The following is a 20,550-nucleotide window of genomic DNA, read 5'->3' on the forward strand; positions in this document are numbered from 1 at the left end:
GCTTGACTAATTCAACCACTAAACTAAAGTTGCTCAATCCTTCAATCCTTGTGGGATCGACCTCACTCCCGTGAGTTTTATTACTTGATGCGACCCGGTATACTTGCCGGTGAGTTTTGTGTCGGATCGTTTTCCGCACATCAGGTGTATGATGAACGGATGGGGTTGTGTATGGAGTAAGCACGAGGATTCTCAACTTTATGATGGAGTTGGTTCGCTTTCCAAGTTTGTTCTTCCTCCAATGTTGCATGGCAACCATTCCCAATGCATTCTCCCTTGAGGCACGTGTGTAGTGCCCTCCTCATGAAGTGGCCGAATTTTTCCCATTAAATTGTCCAATCAATCTCCTTCAATGCTCCTTTCCTTTCCCTATAAAGATCAAATATAAAAAAAATCAATTTAAATTTTATGGCTAGAATAATAGAAAGAAGAAAAGATTAGATTGTTTATTCATGAACTCCAACTACTAACTAGTTGTGTATCCTTATATGCATTTTGGTGGCACCATGGGGTGACACCAAACTTAGTTTGAAGCACTGTGATGAAAAGTTCTATTCAAAGCTCCAAGACTAGAATGCTCTCTGTTGCATTCATGCTTTCTTGGTATGCTTTGAACACCAAACTTGTTCTTCACTATATACTGCAATATAAGGACTTCACCAAGTTTGGGTTAGAATTTATGAATATTGACTTATTCACTAGTAAAAGCTAATAAAACATGGGTTGCCTCCCATGAAGCGCTTCTTTAGCGTCACTAGCTTGACGTTTCTCCTTCATCAGGGTGGTTGATAATGCTTCAAGTCCTCCCCTCTTGCCTTGGACTTATATCCATTGGTTGTATCAATGATCTCTACATGTTCCAAGGAAAGAACTCTGTTGATAGTGAAGACCTTAGGTAACTGAGATGGTACAGTGGGGAGATTAGGGGGGAATTCTGGGAAGTAAGCTGAAATCACTTTATCTCCTGGAGAGAGGCCTTCCGTAGGGATCTTCTTGTTCCTCCACCCCCTTGGTACCTTCTTCTTTGTCTCTTTTGATGCTTCCCTGTTCTTGGCGACTTCTTCTTTTAAGTGAATTTTGTTGTTGTCTTCACATGCCTCTGCTGGTTTAGGTTCCTCCAGCTTCTCCTTGAGCTGTGACGATTGCTGTTTGCCGTGTTCATCATTCAGTGGGGTTCTCAGATGTGTTGGTGGTGCCTCAGTGCTTGTTTCCTCTGTCAGCATCCCGTTATGATCATTGCTTGGTTCTTTGTTTTCTTGGTCAGTTTCTTGGGAGAGTTTGAAGACATTGAAGCTGAGTTGTTCATCATGGATCCTCAATATTAGCTCCCCTCGCTCCACGTCTATGAGTGCTCTGGCTGTAGCTAGGAATGGTCTTCCCAATATGATTGGGTGAGTGTGACTCTCTTCCATGTCCAAGATGACAAAGTCTGTGGGAAGAAAGTATTTCCCCACCTTTAACAACACGTTTTCCACCACCCCTCTTGCTTGTTTTTGAGTTTTGTCAGCCAGCCTGATGACTACATCTGTGGGCAATATCTCATTGATCTGCAGCCTCTTCACCAGGGATAGAGGCATTAAGTTGATGCTTGCTCCCAAATCGCAGAGTGCTCTATCAAACATTGTTTCTCCTATGGCACAGGGGACATGATAACTCCCTGGATCTTTTCTTTTTGTAGGCAACTGCGGTTGAATGAGGGCACTGCACTCCTTGTTCATCACAATAGTTTGGCCTCCCTTGAGTGAGCTTTTCCTGGGAAGCAACTCCTTCATGTACTTGATGAATGCAGGAATTTGTTGGATAGTCTTGATGAATGGTATGTTCACATGCAGAGATGCGAATAAGTCAAGAAATCTTGAGTATATTCTCCTCTCCACAGCTCCCTTGAGCAGTTGGGGAAAAGGTACGGAGAGTCTCAGCAACTCCTATTTTGAGATTTCTAGTTCTTGGTAATCTTTTTCCACCTCCTCTACTGAGGTATCTTCAAGTTGTTCTGACAGCTTGCTTGGCTTGTCCTCAGTCTCCTTATCACTTATAGTGACCTTCTTGCAATCTTCCCATCTTACCTTCTTTGTTTCACCTCTCGGATTCTTCTCTGTGTCACTTGGGAATCCATCTGTGGGTTTGGGAATTTGCTCAGAGAGATATCCTACTTGAGATTCCAACCTCTTGATTGTGTCTCCCTGGTTCTTGAAACTGGCTCGCACTTCCTCCTTGAAGACCTTGTTGTCTTGAATCTCCTTGCTTAGGCCTTCAAGTAGATTCTCAATCCTTGAGATTCTTTCATCAAATGATGACAAGTCAGGCTGAGTAGGGTTATTCTGGCCTTGATATGAATGTGGAGAGGTCTTGTTATGGGGGTGTTGATATGGTCTAGATGTGAAGTGTTCGGTGGCTGCATTGTTTGGATTTGGGCGTCTTTGATCAAGGCTTTGGTCTTGTTGATTTCCCCACCCAAAGTTTGGGTGATTCCTTGGTGCACGAATTGTGAATCACACTTTTCACAACGCGTACCACTAACCAGCAAGTGCACTGGGTCGTCCAAGTAATACCTTACGTGAGTAAGGGTCGAATCCCACGGAGATTGTTGGTTTGAAGCAATCTATGGTTATCTTGTAAATCTTAGTCAGGAAGTCAATTATGTTTATCAGTTGAATTATGAATAGCCAGTAGAGCATAAATTAAAGGTTACTTGTTGTGCAGTAATGGAGAATATGTTGGAGTTTTGGAGATGCTTTGTCTTCTGAATCTCTGCTTTCCTCTGTCTTCTGATTCACGCACGCATGTCCTCCTATGGCAAGCTGTGTGTTGGTGGATCACCGTTGTCAATGGCTACCTTCCATCCTTCCAGTGAAAACTACGCTCACGCGCTCTGTCACAGCACGGCTAATCACCGGTTGGTTCTCGATCCGATTGGAATAGGATTTACTATCCTTTTGCGTCTGTCACTAACGCCCAGCCTTCAGGAGTTTGAAGCTCGTCACAGTCATTCAATCCTTGAATCCTACTCGGAATACCACAGACAAGGTTTAGACTTTCCGGATTCTCATGAATGCCGCCATCAGTTCTAGCTTATACCACGGAGATTCTGATTAAGGAATCTAAGAGACGCTCATTCAATCGTATATAGAACGGAGGTGGTTGTCAAGCACATGTTCATGATTTGAGGAAGGTGATGAATGTCACAGATCATCACCTCCATCACAGTTAAGCGCGAATGAACATCTTAGATAGGAACAAGCGTGTTTGAATGGAAAACAGAAATACTTGCATTAATTCATCGAGACATAGCAGAGCTCCTCACCCCCAACAATGGGGTTTAGAGACTCATGCCGTCAGAGAATACAAAGTTTAGATCTGAAATGTCATGAGATACAAAATAAGTCTCTAAAAGTTGTTTAAATACTGAACTAGTAGCCTAGGGTTACAAAATATGAGTGGACTATGATGGATGATGCAGAGATCCACTTCTGGGGCCCACTTGGTGTGCTGGGGCCCACTTGGTGTGTGCTGGGGCTGAGATTTCGTGCAGAGGCCATTTGTGGAGTTGAACGCCAGTTTTTATGCCAGTTTGGGCGTTCAACTCCAGTTTTTTATCCTTTTCTGGCGCTGGACGCCAGAATTGGGCAGAGAACTGGCGTTGAACGCCAGTTTACATCGTCTATCCTTGTGCAAAGTATGGACTATTATATATTGCTGGAAAGCCCTGGATGTCTACTTTCCAACGCAATTGGAAGCATGCCATTTTGAGTTCTGTAGCTCCAGAAAATCCACTTTGAGTGCAGGGAGGTCAGAATCCAACAGCATCAGCAGTCCTTTTTCAGCCTGAATCAGATTTTTGCTCAGCTCCTTCAATTTCAGCCAGAAAAATACCTGAAATTACAGAAAAACACACAACTCATAGTAAAGTCCAGAAATAAGAATTTTTCCTAAAAACTACTAGAAATAGACTAAAAACTAACTAAAACATACTCTAAACTATATCAAATTATCCCCAAAAAGCGTATAAAATATCCACTCATCACAACACCAAACTTAAACTATTGCTTGTCCTCAAGCAACTAGACAAATAAAATAGAAGACTAATAGGTTGAGAAGCAATAATATCTCAGAGTTTTTGATTGAAGCTCAGATTCTAATTAGATGAGCGGGACTAGTAGCTTTTTGCTTCTGAACAGTTTTGGCATCTCACTTTATCCATTGAAGCTCAGAGTGATTGGCATCTATAGGAACTCAGAATTCAGATAGTGTTATTGATTCTCTTAGTTCAGTGTGATGATTCTTGAACACAGCTTCTTTATGAGTCTTGGCCGTGGCCCTAAGCATTTTGTTTTCCAGTATTACCACCGGATACATAAATGCCACAGACACATAATTGGGTGAACCTTTTCAGATTGTGACTCAGCTTTGCTAAAGTCCCCAATTAGAGGTGTCCAGAGTTCTTAAGCACACTCTTCTTTTTGCTTTGGACCTTGACTTTAACCGCTCAGTCTCAAGTTTTCACTTGACACCTTCACGCCACAAGCACATGGTTAGGGACAGCTTGGTTTAGCCGCTTAGACCAGGATTTCAGTCCTTTAGGCCCTCCTATCCACTGATGCTCAAAGCCTTGGGATCCTTTTTAATTGCCCTTGCCTTTTGGTTTTAAGGGTTATTGGCTTTTTCTGCTTGCTTTTTTTTTTTTTCTTTCTGCAAGCTTTGTTCTTTGCTGCTTTTTCTTGCTTCAAGAATCATTTTTATGATTTTTCAGATTATCAATAACATGTCTCATGTTCATTATTCTTTCAAGAGCCAACATATTTAACAGTCTTAAACAACAAATTCAAAAGACATATGCGCTGTTCAAGCATTCATTCAGAAGACAGAAAGCATTGCCACCACATTTAACCAATTAGAATTTGTTTTATTTAAACTCGAGATTTTATTGCTTCTTATTCAAAAGATCTACTATTTTATTCATGTCTAATGATGATGAGAAAAATAAACTATAGCTTCATTGGAGATAAAATCAAATAGATACTAATTACTATTATATGACTTCTAAGGTAAAATTAAAATAAGAACAGTTATCACAGAGTTAAGGCTAAGATTAGAACTCAACAACCTTGAGGTTTGGGAAGTGGATGTTCCTCTAGTCTGTGAGGTGCTTGGTTCTTCAAGAGAGAATTTCTGGCGCTTCAGTTCCTTTAAATCACGCCCTTGCTCCTCTTGGAGTGGGTTGTTTTCCTTTAGGGGCCATGATCTTAGTGATCATGGATAAGCACACCAAACTTAGAGCTTTGCTTGTCCTCAAGCAAAAGAAAAAGAAGGAGATGGGTAGAAGGAGAGCTCCTCCCCACCATCCTGGCATTTGAACGCCCAAACACTGCCTGTTTTGGGCGTTCAACGCCCAAATGCTGCTCTCCTGGGCGTTCAACGCCCAGTTGTTGCCCTTTTCTGGCGTTGAACGCCAGATAGCTATCCTTACTGGCGTTCAGCACCCACTGGATGCCCATTTTGGGCGCTGAATGCCCAAAATGGCCTTCACTGGCGTTTTCTTGCCAGTAAGCTCCCTATCTCTGTTTTGTGTGTAGATTCCTTCTGTAACCCTGTAAACTTATGCAAATGATTCTTTACCTTAGTGTCAGTGAACTTTATATAAACAAATAAAAATAAAAATAGGGCAAAATGCTTAGAGGATTGTTGCCCCATGGCTGGGTTGCCTCCCAGCAAGCGCTTCTTTATTGTCTTTAGCTGGACCTTGCTGAGCTTTTAATCTAGCTTCAGCCTTGAGCATTCTTGCTCAATGTTGCCTTCAAGATAATGCTTGATTCTCTGTCCATTGACAATGAACTTCTTATCAGAATCAATATCTTGAAGCTCCACATAACCATATGGTGACACACTTGTAATCACGTATGGTCCCCTCCACCGGGATTTCAGTTTCCCGGGGAATAGCCTGAGTCTAGAGTTAAACAACAGGACCTTCTATCCTGGTTCAAAGATTCTAGATGACAGCTTTTTGTCATGCCAATTTTTTTATTTTTCTTTATAAAGCTTGGCATTTTCGAAAGCTGTGAATCTGAATTCCTCTAGCTCATTTAGCTGGAGCAATCGTTTTTCTCCTGCTAATTTGGCATCAAAGTTTAGGAATCTGGTTGCCCAGTAGGCCTTATGTTCCAGTTCCACGGGCAAGTGGCATGCCTTACCATACACGAGTTGGTATGGAGAGGTCCCTATAGGGGTCTTAAATGCTGTTCTGTAAGCCCACAGAGCATCATCCAAGCTTCTTGCCCAATCCTTTCTACGGGTATTTACTGTCCGTTCCAGGATTCTCTTTAATTCTCTGTTAGAGACTTCAGCTTGCCCATTGGTTTGTGGATGATATGGTGTGGCCACCTTGTGGCGAATTCCATACCGAACCATGGCAGAGTAAAGATGTTTATTGCAGAAGTGAGTGCCCCCATCATTGATTAACACTCTAGGGACACCAAACCTGCTAAAGATATGTTTCTGGAGGAACTTCAGCACTGTTTTAGTATCATTGGTGGGTGTGGCAATAGCCTCAACCCATTTTGATACATAGTCAACTGCCACCAGAATATAAGTGTTTGAGTATGATGGTGGGAAAGGTCCCATGAAGTCAATTCCCCATACGTCAAACAACTCTATTTCCAAGATTCCTTGTTGAGGCATGGCGTAACCATGAGGCAGATTACCAGCTCTTTGGCAACTGTCACAATTACGTACAAACTCTCGGGAATCTTTATAGAGTGTGGGCCAATAGAAGCCACATTGGAGGACCTTGGTGGCTGTTCGCTCACCTCCGAAATGGCCTCCATATTGAGATCCATGGCAATGCCATAAGATTCTCTGTGCTTCCTCTCTGGGGACACACCTACGGATAATTCCGTCTGCACATCTCTTAAAGAGATAGGGCTCATCCCACAAGTAGTACTTTGCATCAGTAATTAGTTTCTTTTTTTGTATTCTATTGTACTCCTTGGGTATGAACCTTGCAGCTTTATAGTTTGCAATATCGGCAAACCATGGTGCTTCCTGAATGGCAAATAGATGCTCATCAGGGAATGTCTCAGAGATCTCAAGGAAGGGGAGGGACGTCCCTTCCACTGGCTCTATTCGGGACAGATGATCAGCTACTTGGTTCTCTGTCCCTTTTCTGTCTCTTATTTCTATATCAAACTCTTGCAGAAGCAATACCCATCTGATGAGTCTGGGTTTTGAATCCTGCTTTGTGAGTAGATACTTAAGAGCAGCATGGTCAGTGTACACAATCACCTTTGATCCTACTAAGTAGGATCTGAACTTGTCAATGGCGTAAACCACTGCAAGTAATTCCTTTTCTGTGGTTGTGTAATTTTTCTGGGCATCATTTAAAACGCGACTGGCATAATAAATGACATGCAGAAGCTTGTCATGCCTCTGTCCCAATACTGCACCAATGGCATGATCACTGGCATCACACATTAACTCAAATGGCAATGTCCAGTCTGGTGCAGAAATGACTGGTGCTGTGACCAGCTTAGCTTTCAGCGTTTCAAACGCCTGTAGGCATGCTGTGTCAAACACAAATGGCGTGTCAGCAGCTAGCAGATTGCTTAGAGGTTTTGCGATTTTTGAAAAATCCTTTATAAACCTCCTATAGAATCCTGCATGCCCCAGAAAGCTTCTAATTGCCTTAACATTGGCAGGTGGTGGTAATTTTTCAATTACCTCTATTTTTGCTTGATCCACCTCTATTCCCTTGTTTGAGATTTTATGCCCAAGAACAATTCCTTCAGTCACCATGAAGTGACACTTTTCCCAGTTTAAAACTAGGTTGGTTTCTTGGCATCTTTTCAGAACAAGTTTTAGGTGATCAAGACAGGAGCTGAATGAGTCTCCATATACTGAGAAGTCATCCATGAAGACTTCCAGAAATTTTTCCACCATATCAGAGAAAATAGAGAGCATGCATCTCTGGAAGGTTGCAGGTGCATTGCATAGCCCAAAGGGCATCCTTCTATAAGCAAACACTCCGGATGGACATGTGAATGCTGTTTTCTCTTGATCCTGGGGATCTACTGCAATCTGGTTATAGCCTGAGTAGCCATCCAAAAAGCAGTAATAATCATGACCTGCTAGTCTCTCTAGCATCTGGTCTATGAATGGTAAAGGAAAATGATCCTTTCTGGTGGCTGTATTGAGCCTTCTGTAGTCAATACACATGCGCCACCCTGTAATTGTTCTTGTAGGAACCAGTTCATTTTTTTCATTATGAATCACTGTCATGCCTCCCTTTTTTGGGACGACTTGAACAGGGCTCACCCAGGGGCTATCAGAAATGGGATAAATAATCCCAGCCTCTAGTAATTTGGTGACCTCTTTCTGCACCACTTCCTTCATGGCTGGATTTAGCCGCCTCTGTGGTTGAACCACTGGTTTGGCATTATCCTCCAATAGGATTTTGTGCATGCATCTAGCTGGGCTTATGCCCTTAAGGTCACCTATGGACCACCCAAGAGCTGTCTTGTGTGTCCTTAGCACTTGAATAAGTGCTTCCTCTTCCTGTGAATTTAAAGCAGAGCTTATGATCACTGGAAAGGTGTCACGTTCTCCTAGAAATGCATATTTCAAGGATGGTGGCAGTGGCTTGAGCTCTGGTTTAGGAGGTTTTTCCTCTTTCAGAAGAAAGTTCAGAGGCTCTTTCGTGTCCCCTGAATCCTCCAAATCAGGCTGAACATCTTTAAAGATGTTTTCCAACTCTGATTCGAGACTCTCAGCCATGTTGATCTCTTCTACCAAAGAGTCAATAAGGTCAACTTTCATGCAGTCTGTTGATGTGTCTGGATGCTGCATGGCTTTGACAGCGTTCAACTTGAACTCGTCATCGTTGACTCTCAGGGTTATTTCCCCCTGTTGGACGTCAATGAGGGATCGTCCAGTTGCTAGGAAGGGTCTTCCTAGAAAGAGAGTGGCACTCTTGTGCTCCTCCATTTCCAGCACAACAAAGTCAGTGGGAAAGGCGAATGGCCCAACTCTGACAATCATGTCCTCAATCACGCCTGATGGGTATTTAGTGGAACCATCAGCAAGTTGGAGACATATCCGGGTTGGTTTAACTTCTTCAGTTAAGCCAAGCTTCCTGATAGTGGATGCAGGTATTAGGTTGATGCTTGCCCCAAGATCGCATAAAGCTGTCTTTGTGCAATCACCTTCTAATATGCATGGTATCAGAAAACTCCCAGGGTCTTTAAGCTTTTCAGGATGACTGCACTGCATTCTTCAATGAGGAGAACTCTTTCTGCTTCTCTCCACTCCTTTTTATGACTCAAGATCTCTTTCATGAACTTGGCATAAGAAGGTATTTGCTCAAGTGCCTCTGCAAATGGGATCTTTATTTCAAGAGTGCTTAGATAATCTGCAAAGCGAGCAAATTGCTTATCCTGCTCCTCTTTCCGGAGTTTTAGAGGATAAGGTATCTTGGCTTTATATTCCTCAACCTTAGTGGTTAAAGAAGCCTTTTTAGAGGGGTTGTTATCAGCACTTATGTGTGTCTGATCCCTCTCTGGCAATTGCGTACCAGAGTTAGAAGCTGGAGTGACGTTAGACGCCAACTCACTGTCTGTTCCTGGCGCCTGAACGCCAGAAATGTGCCCCTGTTGGGCGTTCAACGCTGGATTCTGCCCCATTTGTGGCGTTGAACGCCAATCTTGCCTTGTTTCTGGCGCTGAACGCCAGTTTTGGGCATGGTCTGGGCGTTCAGTGCCAGCCTTCCACCCATTTTCTGGCGTTTTAGTGCCAGAATTATTTTTCCCTGGGCTCTTACTGTCCTCAGGGGGATATTTGGTGGATTGCACATTTCTTGAATTTTTGATGCCTTGAGGTGGGGCATTTAATGTTTTCCCACTTCTTAATTGAACTGCTTGGCATTCTTCTGCTATTTGCTTTGATAGCTGCTGCTTTGTTTGCTTAAACTGTTCTTCCATATGTATATTAGCTATCCTTGTCTCCTGTAACCTGTCTTTGAATTCAGCTAGCTGCTTTGTTAGAAAATCTAATTGCTGATTGAATTCAGCAGCTTGTTTTACAGTACTGAATTCAGCAGTTACTGTTTTAACCTCTTCATTCATGGAAGGGTTGCTACTTAGATACAGATGCTGATTCCTGGCAACTGTATCAATGAGCTCTTGAGCTTCTTCAATTGTCTTTCTCATATGGATAGATCCACCAGCTGAGTAATCTAAAGACATCTGAGCTCCTTCTGCAAGCCCATAGTAGAAGATGTCTAACTGAACCCACTCTGAAAACATTTCAGAGGGGCATTTTCGTAGCATCTCTCTGTATCTCTCCCAGGCATCATAAAGAGATTCATTATCCCCTTGTTTAAAGCCTTGGATGTCCAGCCTTAGCTGTGTCATCCTTTTTGGAGGGAAATATTGATTCAGGAATTTTTCTGTCAGCTGTTTCCATGTTCTTATGCTGGCCTTAGGTTGGTTATTTAACCACCTCTTAGCTTGATCTTTTACAGCAAATGGAAACAGTAATAGTCTGTAGACATCCTGATCTATTTCCTTATCATGTACTGTGTCAGCAATTTGTAAAAATTGTGCCAGAAACTCTGTAGGTTCTTCCTGTGGAAGACCGGAATACTGGCAACTTTGCTGCACCATGATAATGAGCTGAGGATTCAACTCAAAGCTACTAACTCCAATGGAGGGTATGCATATGCTACTCCCATATGAAGCAGTAGAGGGGTTAGAATATGACCCCAAAGTCCTCCTGGACTGTCCATCTCCACTTATGTCCATGATGGATCTATGGATATAACTTGGACTGATTTACCTTTTTATTTATTTTATTTTATAAGAAGTAAATACTTAAATAAAATAAAATAACTAAAAAGAATTTGAATTTTGAAATTTTTTTTTTCGTAAAAAAAATTAATAAAAATTAGTAAAAAAAACGAAATTTTTTGAAAAAGAGGGAAGATTTTTTTCGAAAATTAGAGAGAGAGTTAGTTAGGTAGTTTTGAGAAAGTTAAGAAACAAACAAAAAGTTAGTTAGTTAGTTGAAACAAATTTGAAAAGATAAGAAGTTAGGAAGTTAGAATAGATATTTTGAAAAGATATTTTTGAATTTAGTGAGGAGAGAGAAAAACAATAAGATAGTACAAGATTTAAATTTTTTTTTCTTTTTTTTTTTAGATCTAATGCTCCTTGTTTTTGAAAATTTTGGAGGGAAAACACCAAGGAACACCAAACTTAAAAATTTTAAGATCAAGACACAAGGAAACTCAAGAACACTTTGAAGACTCACAAGAACACAAGAACATGAAGGAAGAACACCAAACTTAAAATTTTTAGAAAACCAAACCAAAATTTTCGAAAATCAAAGGGAAATCAACAAGAAAACACCAAACTTAAAGTTTGGCACAAGATTTAATAAAAAAAAAATATTTTTGAAAAAGAAGGTTTTGAAAAGAGTATAAAAGATTCTAACCCAATCAAATTAATGTTCTAGCCAAATGAGTTATGGGACCTTCAAAAATTTTAAGAAAGATTATTTTTGAAAACACCAAACTTAAAGTTTGGCACAGGATTTAATAGAAAAATTATTTTTGAAAAAGGTTTTTAAAAACTATGATAGCCAATTATCATGAACATAAACACCACGCTCTAACTAACTGAGTTATAAATTTAAAGTGTTTTAACAAGGGATAAATAATAAAAGACTCTAAACCAAAAAGAAAGATTTTTTTCCTAATCTAAGCAACAAAATAATCCGTCAGTTGTTCAAACACGAACAATCCCCGGCAACGGCGCCAAAAACTTGGTGCACGAATTGTGAATCACACTTTTCACAACGCGTACCACTAACCAGCAAGTGCACTGGGTCGTCCAAGTAATACCTTACGTGAGTAAGGGTCGAATCCCACGGAGATTGTTGGTTTGAAGCAATCTATGGTTATCTTGTAAATCTTAGTCAGGAAGTCAATTATGTTTATCAGTTGAATTATGAATAGCCAGTAGAGCATAAATTAAAGGTTACTTGTTGTGCAGTAATGGAGAATATGTTGGAGTTTTGGAGATGCTTTGTCTTCTGAATCTCTGCTTTCCTCTGTCTTCTGATTCACGCACGCATGTCCTCCTATGGCAAGCTGTGTGTTGGTGGATCACCGTTGTCAATGGCTACCTTCCATCCTTCCAGTGAAAACTACGCTCACGCGCTCTGTCACAGCACGGCTAATCACCGGTTGGTTCTCGATCCGATTGGAATAGGATTTACTATCCTTTTACGTCTGTCACTAACGCCCAGCCTTCAGGAGTCTGAAGCTCGTCACAGTCATTCAATCCTTGAATCCTACTCGGAATACCACAGACAAGGTTTAGACTTTCCGGATTCTCATGAATGCCGCCATCAGTTCTAGCTTATACCACGGAGATTCTGATTAAGGAATCTAAGAGACGCTCATTCAATCGTATATAGAACGGAGGTGGTTGTCAAGCACACGTTCATGATTTGAGGAAGGTGATGAATGTCACAGATCATCACCTCCATCACAGTTAAGCGCGAATGAACATCTTAGATAGGAACAAGCGTGTTTGAATGGAAAACAGAAATACTTGCATTAATTCATCGAGACATAGCAGAGCTCCTCACCCCCAACAATGGGGTTTAGAGACTCATGCCGTCAGAGAATACAAAGTTTAGATCTGAAACGTCATGAGATACAAAATAAGTCTCTAAAAGTTGTTTAAATACTGAACTAGTAGCCTAGGGTTACAAAATATGAGTGGACTATGATGGATGATGCAGAGATCCACTTCTGGGGCCCACTTGGTGTGCTGGGGCCCACTTGGTGTGTGCTGGGGCTGAGATTTCGTGCAGAGGCCATTTGTGGAGTTGAACGCCAGTTTTTATGCCAGTTTGGGCGTTCAACTCCAGTTTTTTATCCTTTTCTGGCGCTGGACGCCAGAATTGGGCAGAGAACTAGCGTTGAACGCCAGTTTACGTCGTCTATCCTTTTGCAAAGTATGGACTATTATATATTGCTGGAAAGCCCTGGATGTCTACTTTCCAACGCAATTGGAAGCATGCCATTTTGAGTTCTGTAGCTCCAGAAAATCCACTTTGAGTGCAGGGAGGTCAGAATCCAACAGCATCAGCAGTCCTTTTTCAGCCTGAATCAGATTTTTGCTCAGCTCCTTCAATTTCAGCCAGAAAAATACCTGAAATTACAGAAAAACACACAACTCATAGTAAAGTCCAGAAATAAGAATTTTTCCTAAAAACTACTAGAAATAGACTAAAAACTAACTAAAACATACTCTAAACTATATGAAATTATCCCCAAAAAGCGTATAAAATATCCGCTCATCATTCCTCCATCCAGGGTTGTAGGTCTTGGAGTATGGATCATGGTTTTGCCTAGGTGAATTCCCAATGTAGTTGGCTTGCTCCTGACTACCCTCTGCTTCTTCATTCACTCCTTCTTGGGTTGTTGATGAAGTGGAGACTGCTGCTACTTAGTTCCTCTCCATCTTCTTGGTGAGGTCAGCCAGCTGCTGGGTAATGAGCTTGTTTTGGGCCAGCAGAGCATCTACATTGTTTAGCTCCATTACTCCTCTTGTGTTCCCTCTTTCGGAAGCGTAGAAGTAGTCGTTCTTTGCTATTGTTTCAATGACATCTATGGCTTCCTCAATAGTCTTCTTCTTGTTCAAAGATCCTCCTGATGAATGGTCTACGGCCTTCTTTGACTCATAAGAGAGCCCTTCATAGAAAATGTGCAGCTGCACCCATTCATTGAACATATCTGATGGGCACCTCATTGTTAAGTCTTTAAACCTCTCCCATGCTTCATATAGAGTCTCACCATCTTGTTGCCTGAAAGTTTGGACCTCAGCTCTCAGCCTATTGATTCGTTGAGGAAGGTAAAATCTTGCTAAGAATTTGTTCACCACGTCTTCCCAAGTTGTCAAGCTCTCCCTTGGGAAAGACTCCAGCCACTTAGCTGCCTTATCCCTTAGTGAGAATGGAAATAAGAGCAGTCTATAGGCGTCAGGATGAACACCATTAGACTTCACTGTGTCACATATTCTCAGGAAAGTGGTTAGATGTTGATTGGGGTCCTCTTGGACACTCCCTCCGAACGAACAGTTGTTCTGAACAAAGGTGATGAGCTGTGGCTTCAGTTCAAAATTGTTGGCATGGATGGTTGGCTTTTGAATGCTACTTCCATAGTTTCCTGGGTTTGGATTGATGTAAGAGCCTAAAACTCTTCTATCCTCCCCAGCATGATTTGCTCCACCTCCTCTGCCATGGTTGTGAGCCTCTTCTTCATGATGGTTTTCCATGTTTTCTTCCATGTTTGGTTCAAAGTATTCCTCAAAGTGTTCCTCCTCTTCTTCACCACCAACTACACGTTTTTCTCTTGCCTCCCTCCTTAGTCTAAGGAAGGTTCTCTAAGGTTCAGAATCAAAGGAAGTTGAAGCCCCGCTTCTTCTCCCTGTCATACAATCAACAAGTACAAGCAAAGAGAATAGGTGCAGAAAGTATATCTGTCAGAATTACTGTTAGTGTGAGTGATGCAATATATCAAACAGTTAGTGGGTTAGTGAGATGAATAGTAAATAATAAAGAAAAAGTAAGGGGGAAGGGAAGAAGTTATCTAAAACAGAAAGTAAATGACTCAAATAGAAATTTAAATCAAACAAAAATAAAATGCTCAATCTAGTTATCCTCCAATCTAATCATTGTTGATGCACAATCAATCCCCGGCAAAGGCGCCATAAACTTGATGCACGGAAAACTTGTCTCACAACAAATTCCCTTTGGCAAGTGTACTGAATTTGTCGTCAAGTAATAACTCACAATAGAGTGAGGTCGAATCCCACAAGGATTGATTGATCAAGCAACTTTAATTAGAGGACTGTTCTAGTTGAGCGAATCCAGAATTTGAGTTGAGAATTGCAGAAAATAAAATGGCGGGAAGGTAATTGACAGGAAAGTAAATGCTAGAATTATAGATCTGAAAGTAAACGACGGAAGGTAAATTGCAGAATTGTAAATGGGAATGGGGGAATTGCTCATTAAAGTAAATAACAGAAATTAAAGAGAATGGGTAAGATCAGAAATGGGGAGTTCATTGGGCTTAGGAGATGTTGCATTCTCTGGATCAATTTCATTTTTATCTCTTCCTCAATCAATGCATTCATTGATCTCCTTGGCAATCTTAAGTGATTGAATTACAATTTCTTGTAATTCAATCTCTCAAATCTTGATCAATAGCCAATTCCTTGGTCAATTGCTCATGAGAAGAGATGAAGTATGGTCACTGATTATACCACATGCATTTCCCAAACCAAGTGTTGAGAGGATTATAGTCACATATCCATCCAAACCCAATTTGGTCCAGCATGAGAAAGCATTTCTAGCTTGATCTCTTCATTCCTCTTTCAAGGTTCAGAAGAGATCCAAGTATGAATAGCTTATTTTTCAAGATAACTACTCAATTGGATGAAGATCGAAAGCTTTCAAGTAAAATCAAGAGAAAAGATAGAAGAAGAATAATGAAAACTAGTATTGATCCATCAAATTACAACAGAGCTCCCTAACCCAATGACAAGGGTTTAGTTGTTCATAGCTCTGGAAAATGAAAACAAAGATGGAGAATACATCATGAAAACTTAGAAGTGCAGAGAAAGTAAATACAGAGAGTAGTTCTATGCTAAGAGTCTCCCTATAATTTCCAACTCCCCCAAATAATTCAAATCTACTCCTATATATACTACTCTTCTGTTCTTCTAGTTGATTCTTCAAGTCTGGGGCCTTTGGATCTTGAGTTTAAAGTAGTTCTCTTCTTCATTGGGCTTAGCTTTTACTTGCAGAGAGAAAGTATGAAGTGGGTAGGGACTTTGGCTCAGGAAGTTAGTAGTGTTAACGTTCAGTGAAAATATGGGTTCGAGAACGTTAGTGACAATCACCTTTTTCACTAACGTTTCTCACCAAAGTTAAAAGCCACGTTAACCTCAACATTAGTGGCACAAACGTTGCCACTAACGTTTCCACTATTTCCTTCGCACACGTTATGGGGACTCAACTTTCCCAATAACGTTGAGAAGCCTCCCCCTTCCCTACGTTAGAGTCCACGTTAACTTAGTTAACGTGGCTCTTTTAACGTAGGCTTGCCATCTTTTGAGAACGTTAGTGACACTTACCATTGTCATTAACGTTCCAAATTGCCCCTATTTTCCACGTTAGAGTCCACGTTAACTAGGTTAACGTGGCCTTGCTAGCCATCTCCAACGTTAGTGACAAAGTTGAGTGTCACTAACGTTGGCTCATCATTCCCTTATCCATGTTAGCTTCCATGTTAACTAAGTTAACGTGGGAATTAATGTGGCTCATGGTGGCATGTGTGGCTCCTTCCTACGTTAGTGACAATGTTGGGTGTCACTAACGTTGGCAATCACCTTCCTTCTTCACGTTAGCTTCCATGTTAACTAGGTTAACGTGGGAGTTAACATGGCTTAATGTGCTTTGGCCAACGTTAGTGACAATGTTGAGTGTCACTAACGTTGGCTTCCCCCCTTTCTTCTTAACGTTAGAGGCCACTCATGATCTTGGTCCAACGTTAGTGATAATGTTAAGTGTCACTAACGTTGGCTTCATTTCTTTACTTCCACGTTAGAGTTCACGTTAACTTAGTTAACGTGACTCTTAACGTGGGCAATGATGGCTTCGAGAGCGTTATTGGCAATCACTTTTCTCATTAACTTTGCAAGTTACTCCCATTCCACGTTAGTGTTAACGTTAGTGTAACTAACGTAGCCACTAATATGGTTCTTCTTTGCTTCCTTTGTCCTGAAATCAAGCAATAAAGTGCATCAAAGTTCTAGTCCAAGTCATGGGAAATGCAACATCCAATTTGTCCTTAAATTCATGCAAAATCCTCATGAAATCATGTAAAGTTCACAATGTATGCTTGAATCAAGGTGTAAGTGAATATCTACCCAAAACTAGCTTATTTCCTAAGGAAATGCATGAAACTACCCTAAAAACAGTAAAGAAAAGGTCAGTAAAACTGGCCAAAATGCCCTGGCATCAGTGATTCCTCCCTTTTTTGGGACAACTTGCACGGGGCTGACCCATGGGCTGTCTGAGATCAGATAGACCATCCCTCCTTGCCATAACTTCATGACTTCTTTCTGTACCACTTCCTTCATGACTGGATTTAGCCGTCTTTGGGGTTGAATGGATGGTTTGGCATCATCTTCTAACAGTATCTTATGCATGCATATGGCCGAACTGATTCCCTTCAAGTCAGAAAGGGTCCATCCAATGGCATCCTTGTGCCTTTGTAATGCTTGGAGGAGCTCCTCCTCTTGTTCTTGGCTGAGGGATGAGTTTATGATCACTGGATAACTTCCATTTTCCCCTAGATATGCATACTTGAGAGTGGGCGGCAGTGCCTTTAGTTAAAGTTTGGGTGCCTCTTTCTTTTCATTCTTCTCCTCTAGTGTATCCTGAATATGAACCTCAGCTGTTGCAGCCTCTTCGTTTGATGCTGCTTCCTCTTCTTCTGTTAACCCCTCAAGTTCTTCTTTTTCAAAAGTCTTTTGTACTACATCTTACAGTGAGTCTAGCCTCATACATTCTCCCAGTAGTTCTTGTGGGTAGTTCATGGCCTTGAACACATTGATCATCATTGTTTCATTGTGTAGTCTAAGGGTAAGCTCACCCTTTTGGACATCGATGATAGCTCCAGCAGTGGCTAAGAATGGTCTTCCCAAGATGATAGAAGCCTTGGCTCCTTTCTTCATATCCAACACTACAAAATCTACTGGAAAGATAAAGTCTCCTACTTTCACTAGCAAGTCTTCTACTATGCCGTTAGGAAACTTGAATGATCGGTCTGCAAGTTGTAAGGCCATTTTTGTTGGTTTGACCTCCTCAATCTTCATTTTTCTCATTATAGCTACAGACATCAGATTTATGCTGGCTCCTAAATCACATAGAGCCTTTTCCACTGTGATTTCTCCTATAATTCAAGGAATCTGAAAGCTCCCAGGATCCTTTAATTTCTGGGGTAGTTTATGCTGAATGATGGCACTACATTCTTCTGTTAGTATCACAGTTTCGTTGTTCTTCCAGCTTCTCTTTTTGGTCATCAATTCCTTCAAGAACTTGGCATAGAGTGGCATTTGCTCTATTGCTTCAGCAAAGGGTATGTTAATCTGTAGTTTTTTGAAGATTTCTAGAAATCTTGAGAATTGGCTGTCATCCCCCTTCTTCCTCAATTGTTGAGGATATGGGACTTTCAGAACATATGGCTTCAGCTCTTCTCCCTTTTGATGTGAATTGGAGGTGGGGACTTGAACTTCATCTTGTTCCTCATTCCTTCCAATTGAGTCCTTCTCTTGTGGTTGCTTGGAGACCTCCTTCAATTCCTTTCCATTTCTGAGAGTGATAACTTGACACTCCTCCCTTGGACTTGGCTCAATGTTGCTGCAAAGGTCATGGCCGGGAATTTGCTTGAATAGGTAGCCAATTTGTGTCTCAAGTTTTTTGATGGCAGTATCCTGATTCTGCATATTGGACCACACTTCCTCTTGGAACATTTTACTATCCTGGACTTCTTTGCATATTCGTTCAAGTAGGGTCTCAATCCTTGAGAGTCTATCTTCGAATGATGGTGAGTTGGAGTTGGAGGGGTGAGAATAGCCATTTTGGTTTTGATATGAATGTTGAGAGGTGTTGTTAGGTGGGTGCTGATATGATCTCTGTGTGGAATGTTGGTGAGCTGCATTGTTGTTAGGGTTGTGGCGTCTCTGATCTTGGCCTTGATCTTGTTGATTTCTGGTGCACAATACCAAGGTCCAAACATAACTTCACAACTTCGCACAACTAACCAGCAAGTGCACTGGGTCGTCCAAGTAATAAAACCTTACGTGAGTAAGGGTCGATCCCACGGAGATTGTTGGTATGAAGCAAGCTATGGTCATCTTGTTAATCTCAGTCAGGCGGATATCAAATGGTTATGGAGTTTTCGAATAATAATAATAAATAAACAGAAAATAAAGATAGAAATACTTATGTAATTCATTGGTGAGAATTTCAGATAGGCGTATAGAGATGCTTTTGTTCCTCTGAATCTCTGCTTTCCCGCTGTCTTCATCCAATCAGTCTTACTCCTCTCCATGGCAAGCTTTCTGTAAGGGCATCACCGTTGTCAATGGTTACATCCCATCCTCTTGTGAAAAAGGTCCAAATGCTCTGTCACAGCACGGCTAATCATCTGAGGTTCTTGATCATACTGGAATAGGATTCACCCTCCTTTTGCGTCTGTCACTACGCCCAGCACTCGCAAGTTTGAAGTTCGTCACAGTCATTCAATCCTTGAATCCTACTCGGAATACCACAGACAAGGTTTAGACTTTCCGGACTCTCATGAATGCCGCCATCAATCTAGCTTATACCACGAAGATTCTTATTAAGAGATCCAAGAAATATTCATTCAATCTAAGGTGGAACGGAAGTGGTTGTCAGGCACGCGTTTGTGGGGAAATGATGATGATTGTCACGTTAATCACATTTATGTTAGAGTACGAATAAATATCTTAGAAGCGAAATAACTTGAATTGAATAAAAAACAATAGTACTTTGCATTAATTCATGAGGAACAGCAGAGCTCCACACCTTAATCTATGGAGTGTAGAAACTCTACCGTTGAAAATACATAAGTGATGAAAGTTCAGGCATGGCCGAGAGGCCAGCCCCCAAACGTGATCAATATAATTCAAAGATGAACTAAAAATCATAAGATGTCTAAAAGACTAGTAAAAAGTTCTATTTATACTAAACTAGTTACTAGGGTTTACAGAAGTAAGTAATTGATGCATAAATCCACTTTCGGGGCCCACTTGGTGTGTGCTTGGGCTGAGATTGAAGTTTACACGTGCAGAGGCTTCTTCTGGAGTTGAACGCCTAGTTGTAACGTGTTTTTGGCGTTCAACTCTGGTTCGTGACGTGTTTCTGGCGTTTAACTCCAGACTGCAGCGCAGAACTGGAGTTCAACGCCCTTTTGCGTCGTCTAAACGCGGCCAAAGTATGAACTATTATATATTGCTGGAAAGCCCTGGATATCTACTTTCCAACGCAATTGGAAGCGCGCCATTTTGAGTTCTGTAGCTCCAGAAAATCCACTTTGAGTGCAGGGAGGTCAGAATCCAACAGCATCAGCAGTCCTTCTTCAACCTCTGAATATGATTTTTGCTCAAGTCCCTCAATTTCAGCCAGAAAATAGCTGAAATCATAGAAAAACACACAAACTCATAGTAAAGTCCAGAAATGTGAATTTAACATAAAAACTAATAAAAACATCCCATTATTCACAAGATTCCTCTCAGAAGTGTACATGAACTGGTTATTGGCAACCATGTCAATGAGTTCTTGAGCTTCTGCAGGAATTTTCTTAAGGTGAATGGATCCACCTGCAGAAGTATCCAATGACATCTTTGATAACTCAGACAAACCATCATAGAATATATCCAGGATGGTCCATTCTGA

The 20,550-nt window shown here is 41.2% G+C and overlaps 1 pseudogene; it reads left to right on the forward strand.

Moving 5' to 3' along the window:
* Positions 1–13,793: 13,793 nt before the first annotated feature.
* Positions 13,794–13,895, forward strand: LOC148568357 (small nucleolar RNA R71; annotated as a pseudogene).
* Positions 13,896–20,550: the final 6,655 nt, after the last annotated feature.

The sequence above is a fragment of the Arachis ipaensis genome, chromosome B4 (assembly GCF_059453495.1).
Source record: "Arachis ipaensis isolate K30076 ecotype BB chromosome B4, ASM5945349v1, whole genome shotgun sequence".
Taxonomy (NCBI): Eukaryota; Viridiplantae; Streptophyta; class Magnoliopsida; order Fabales; family Fabaceae; genus Arachis; species Arachis ipaensis.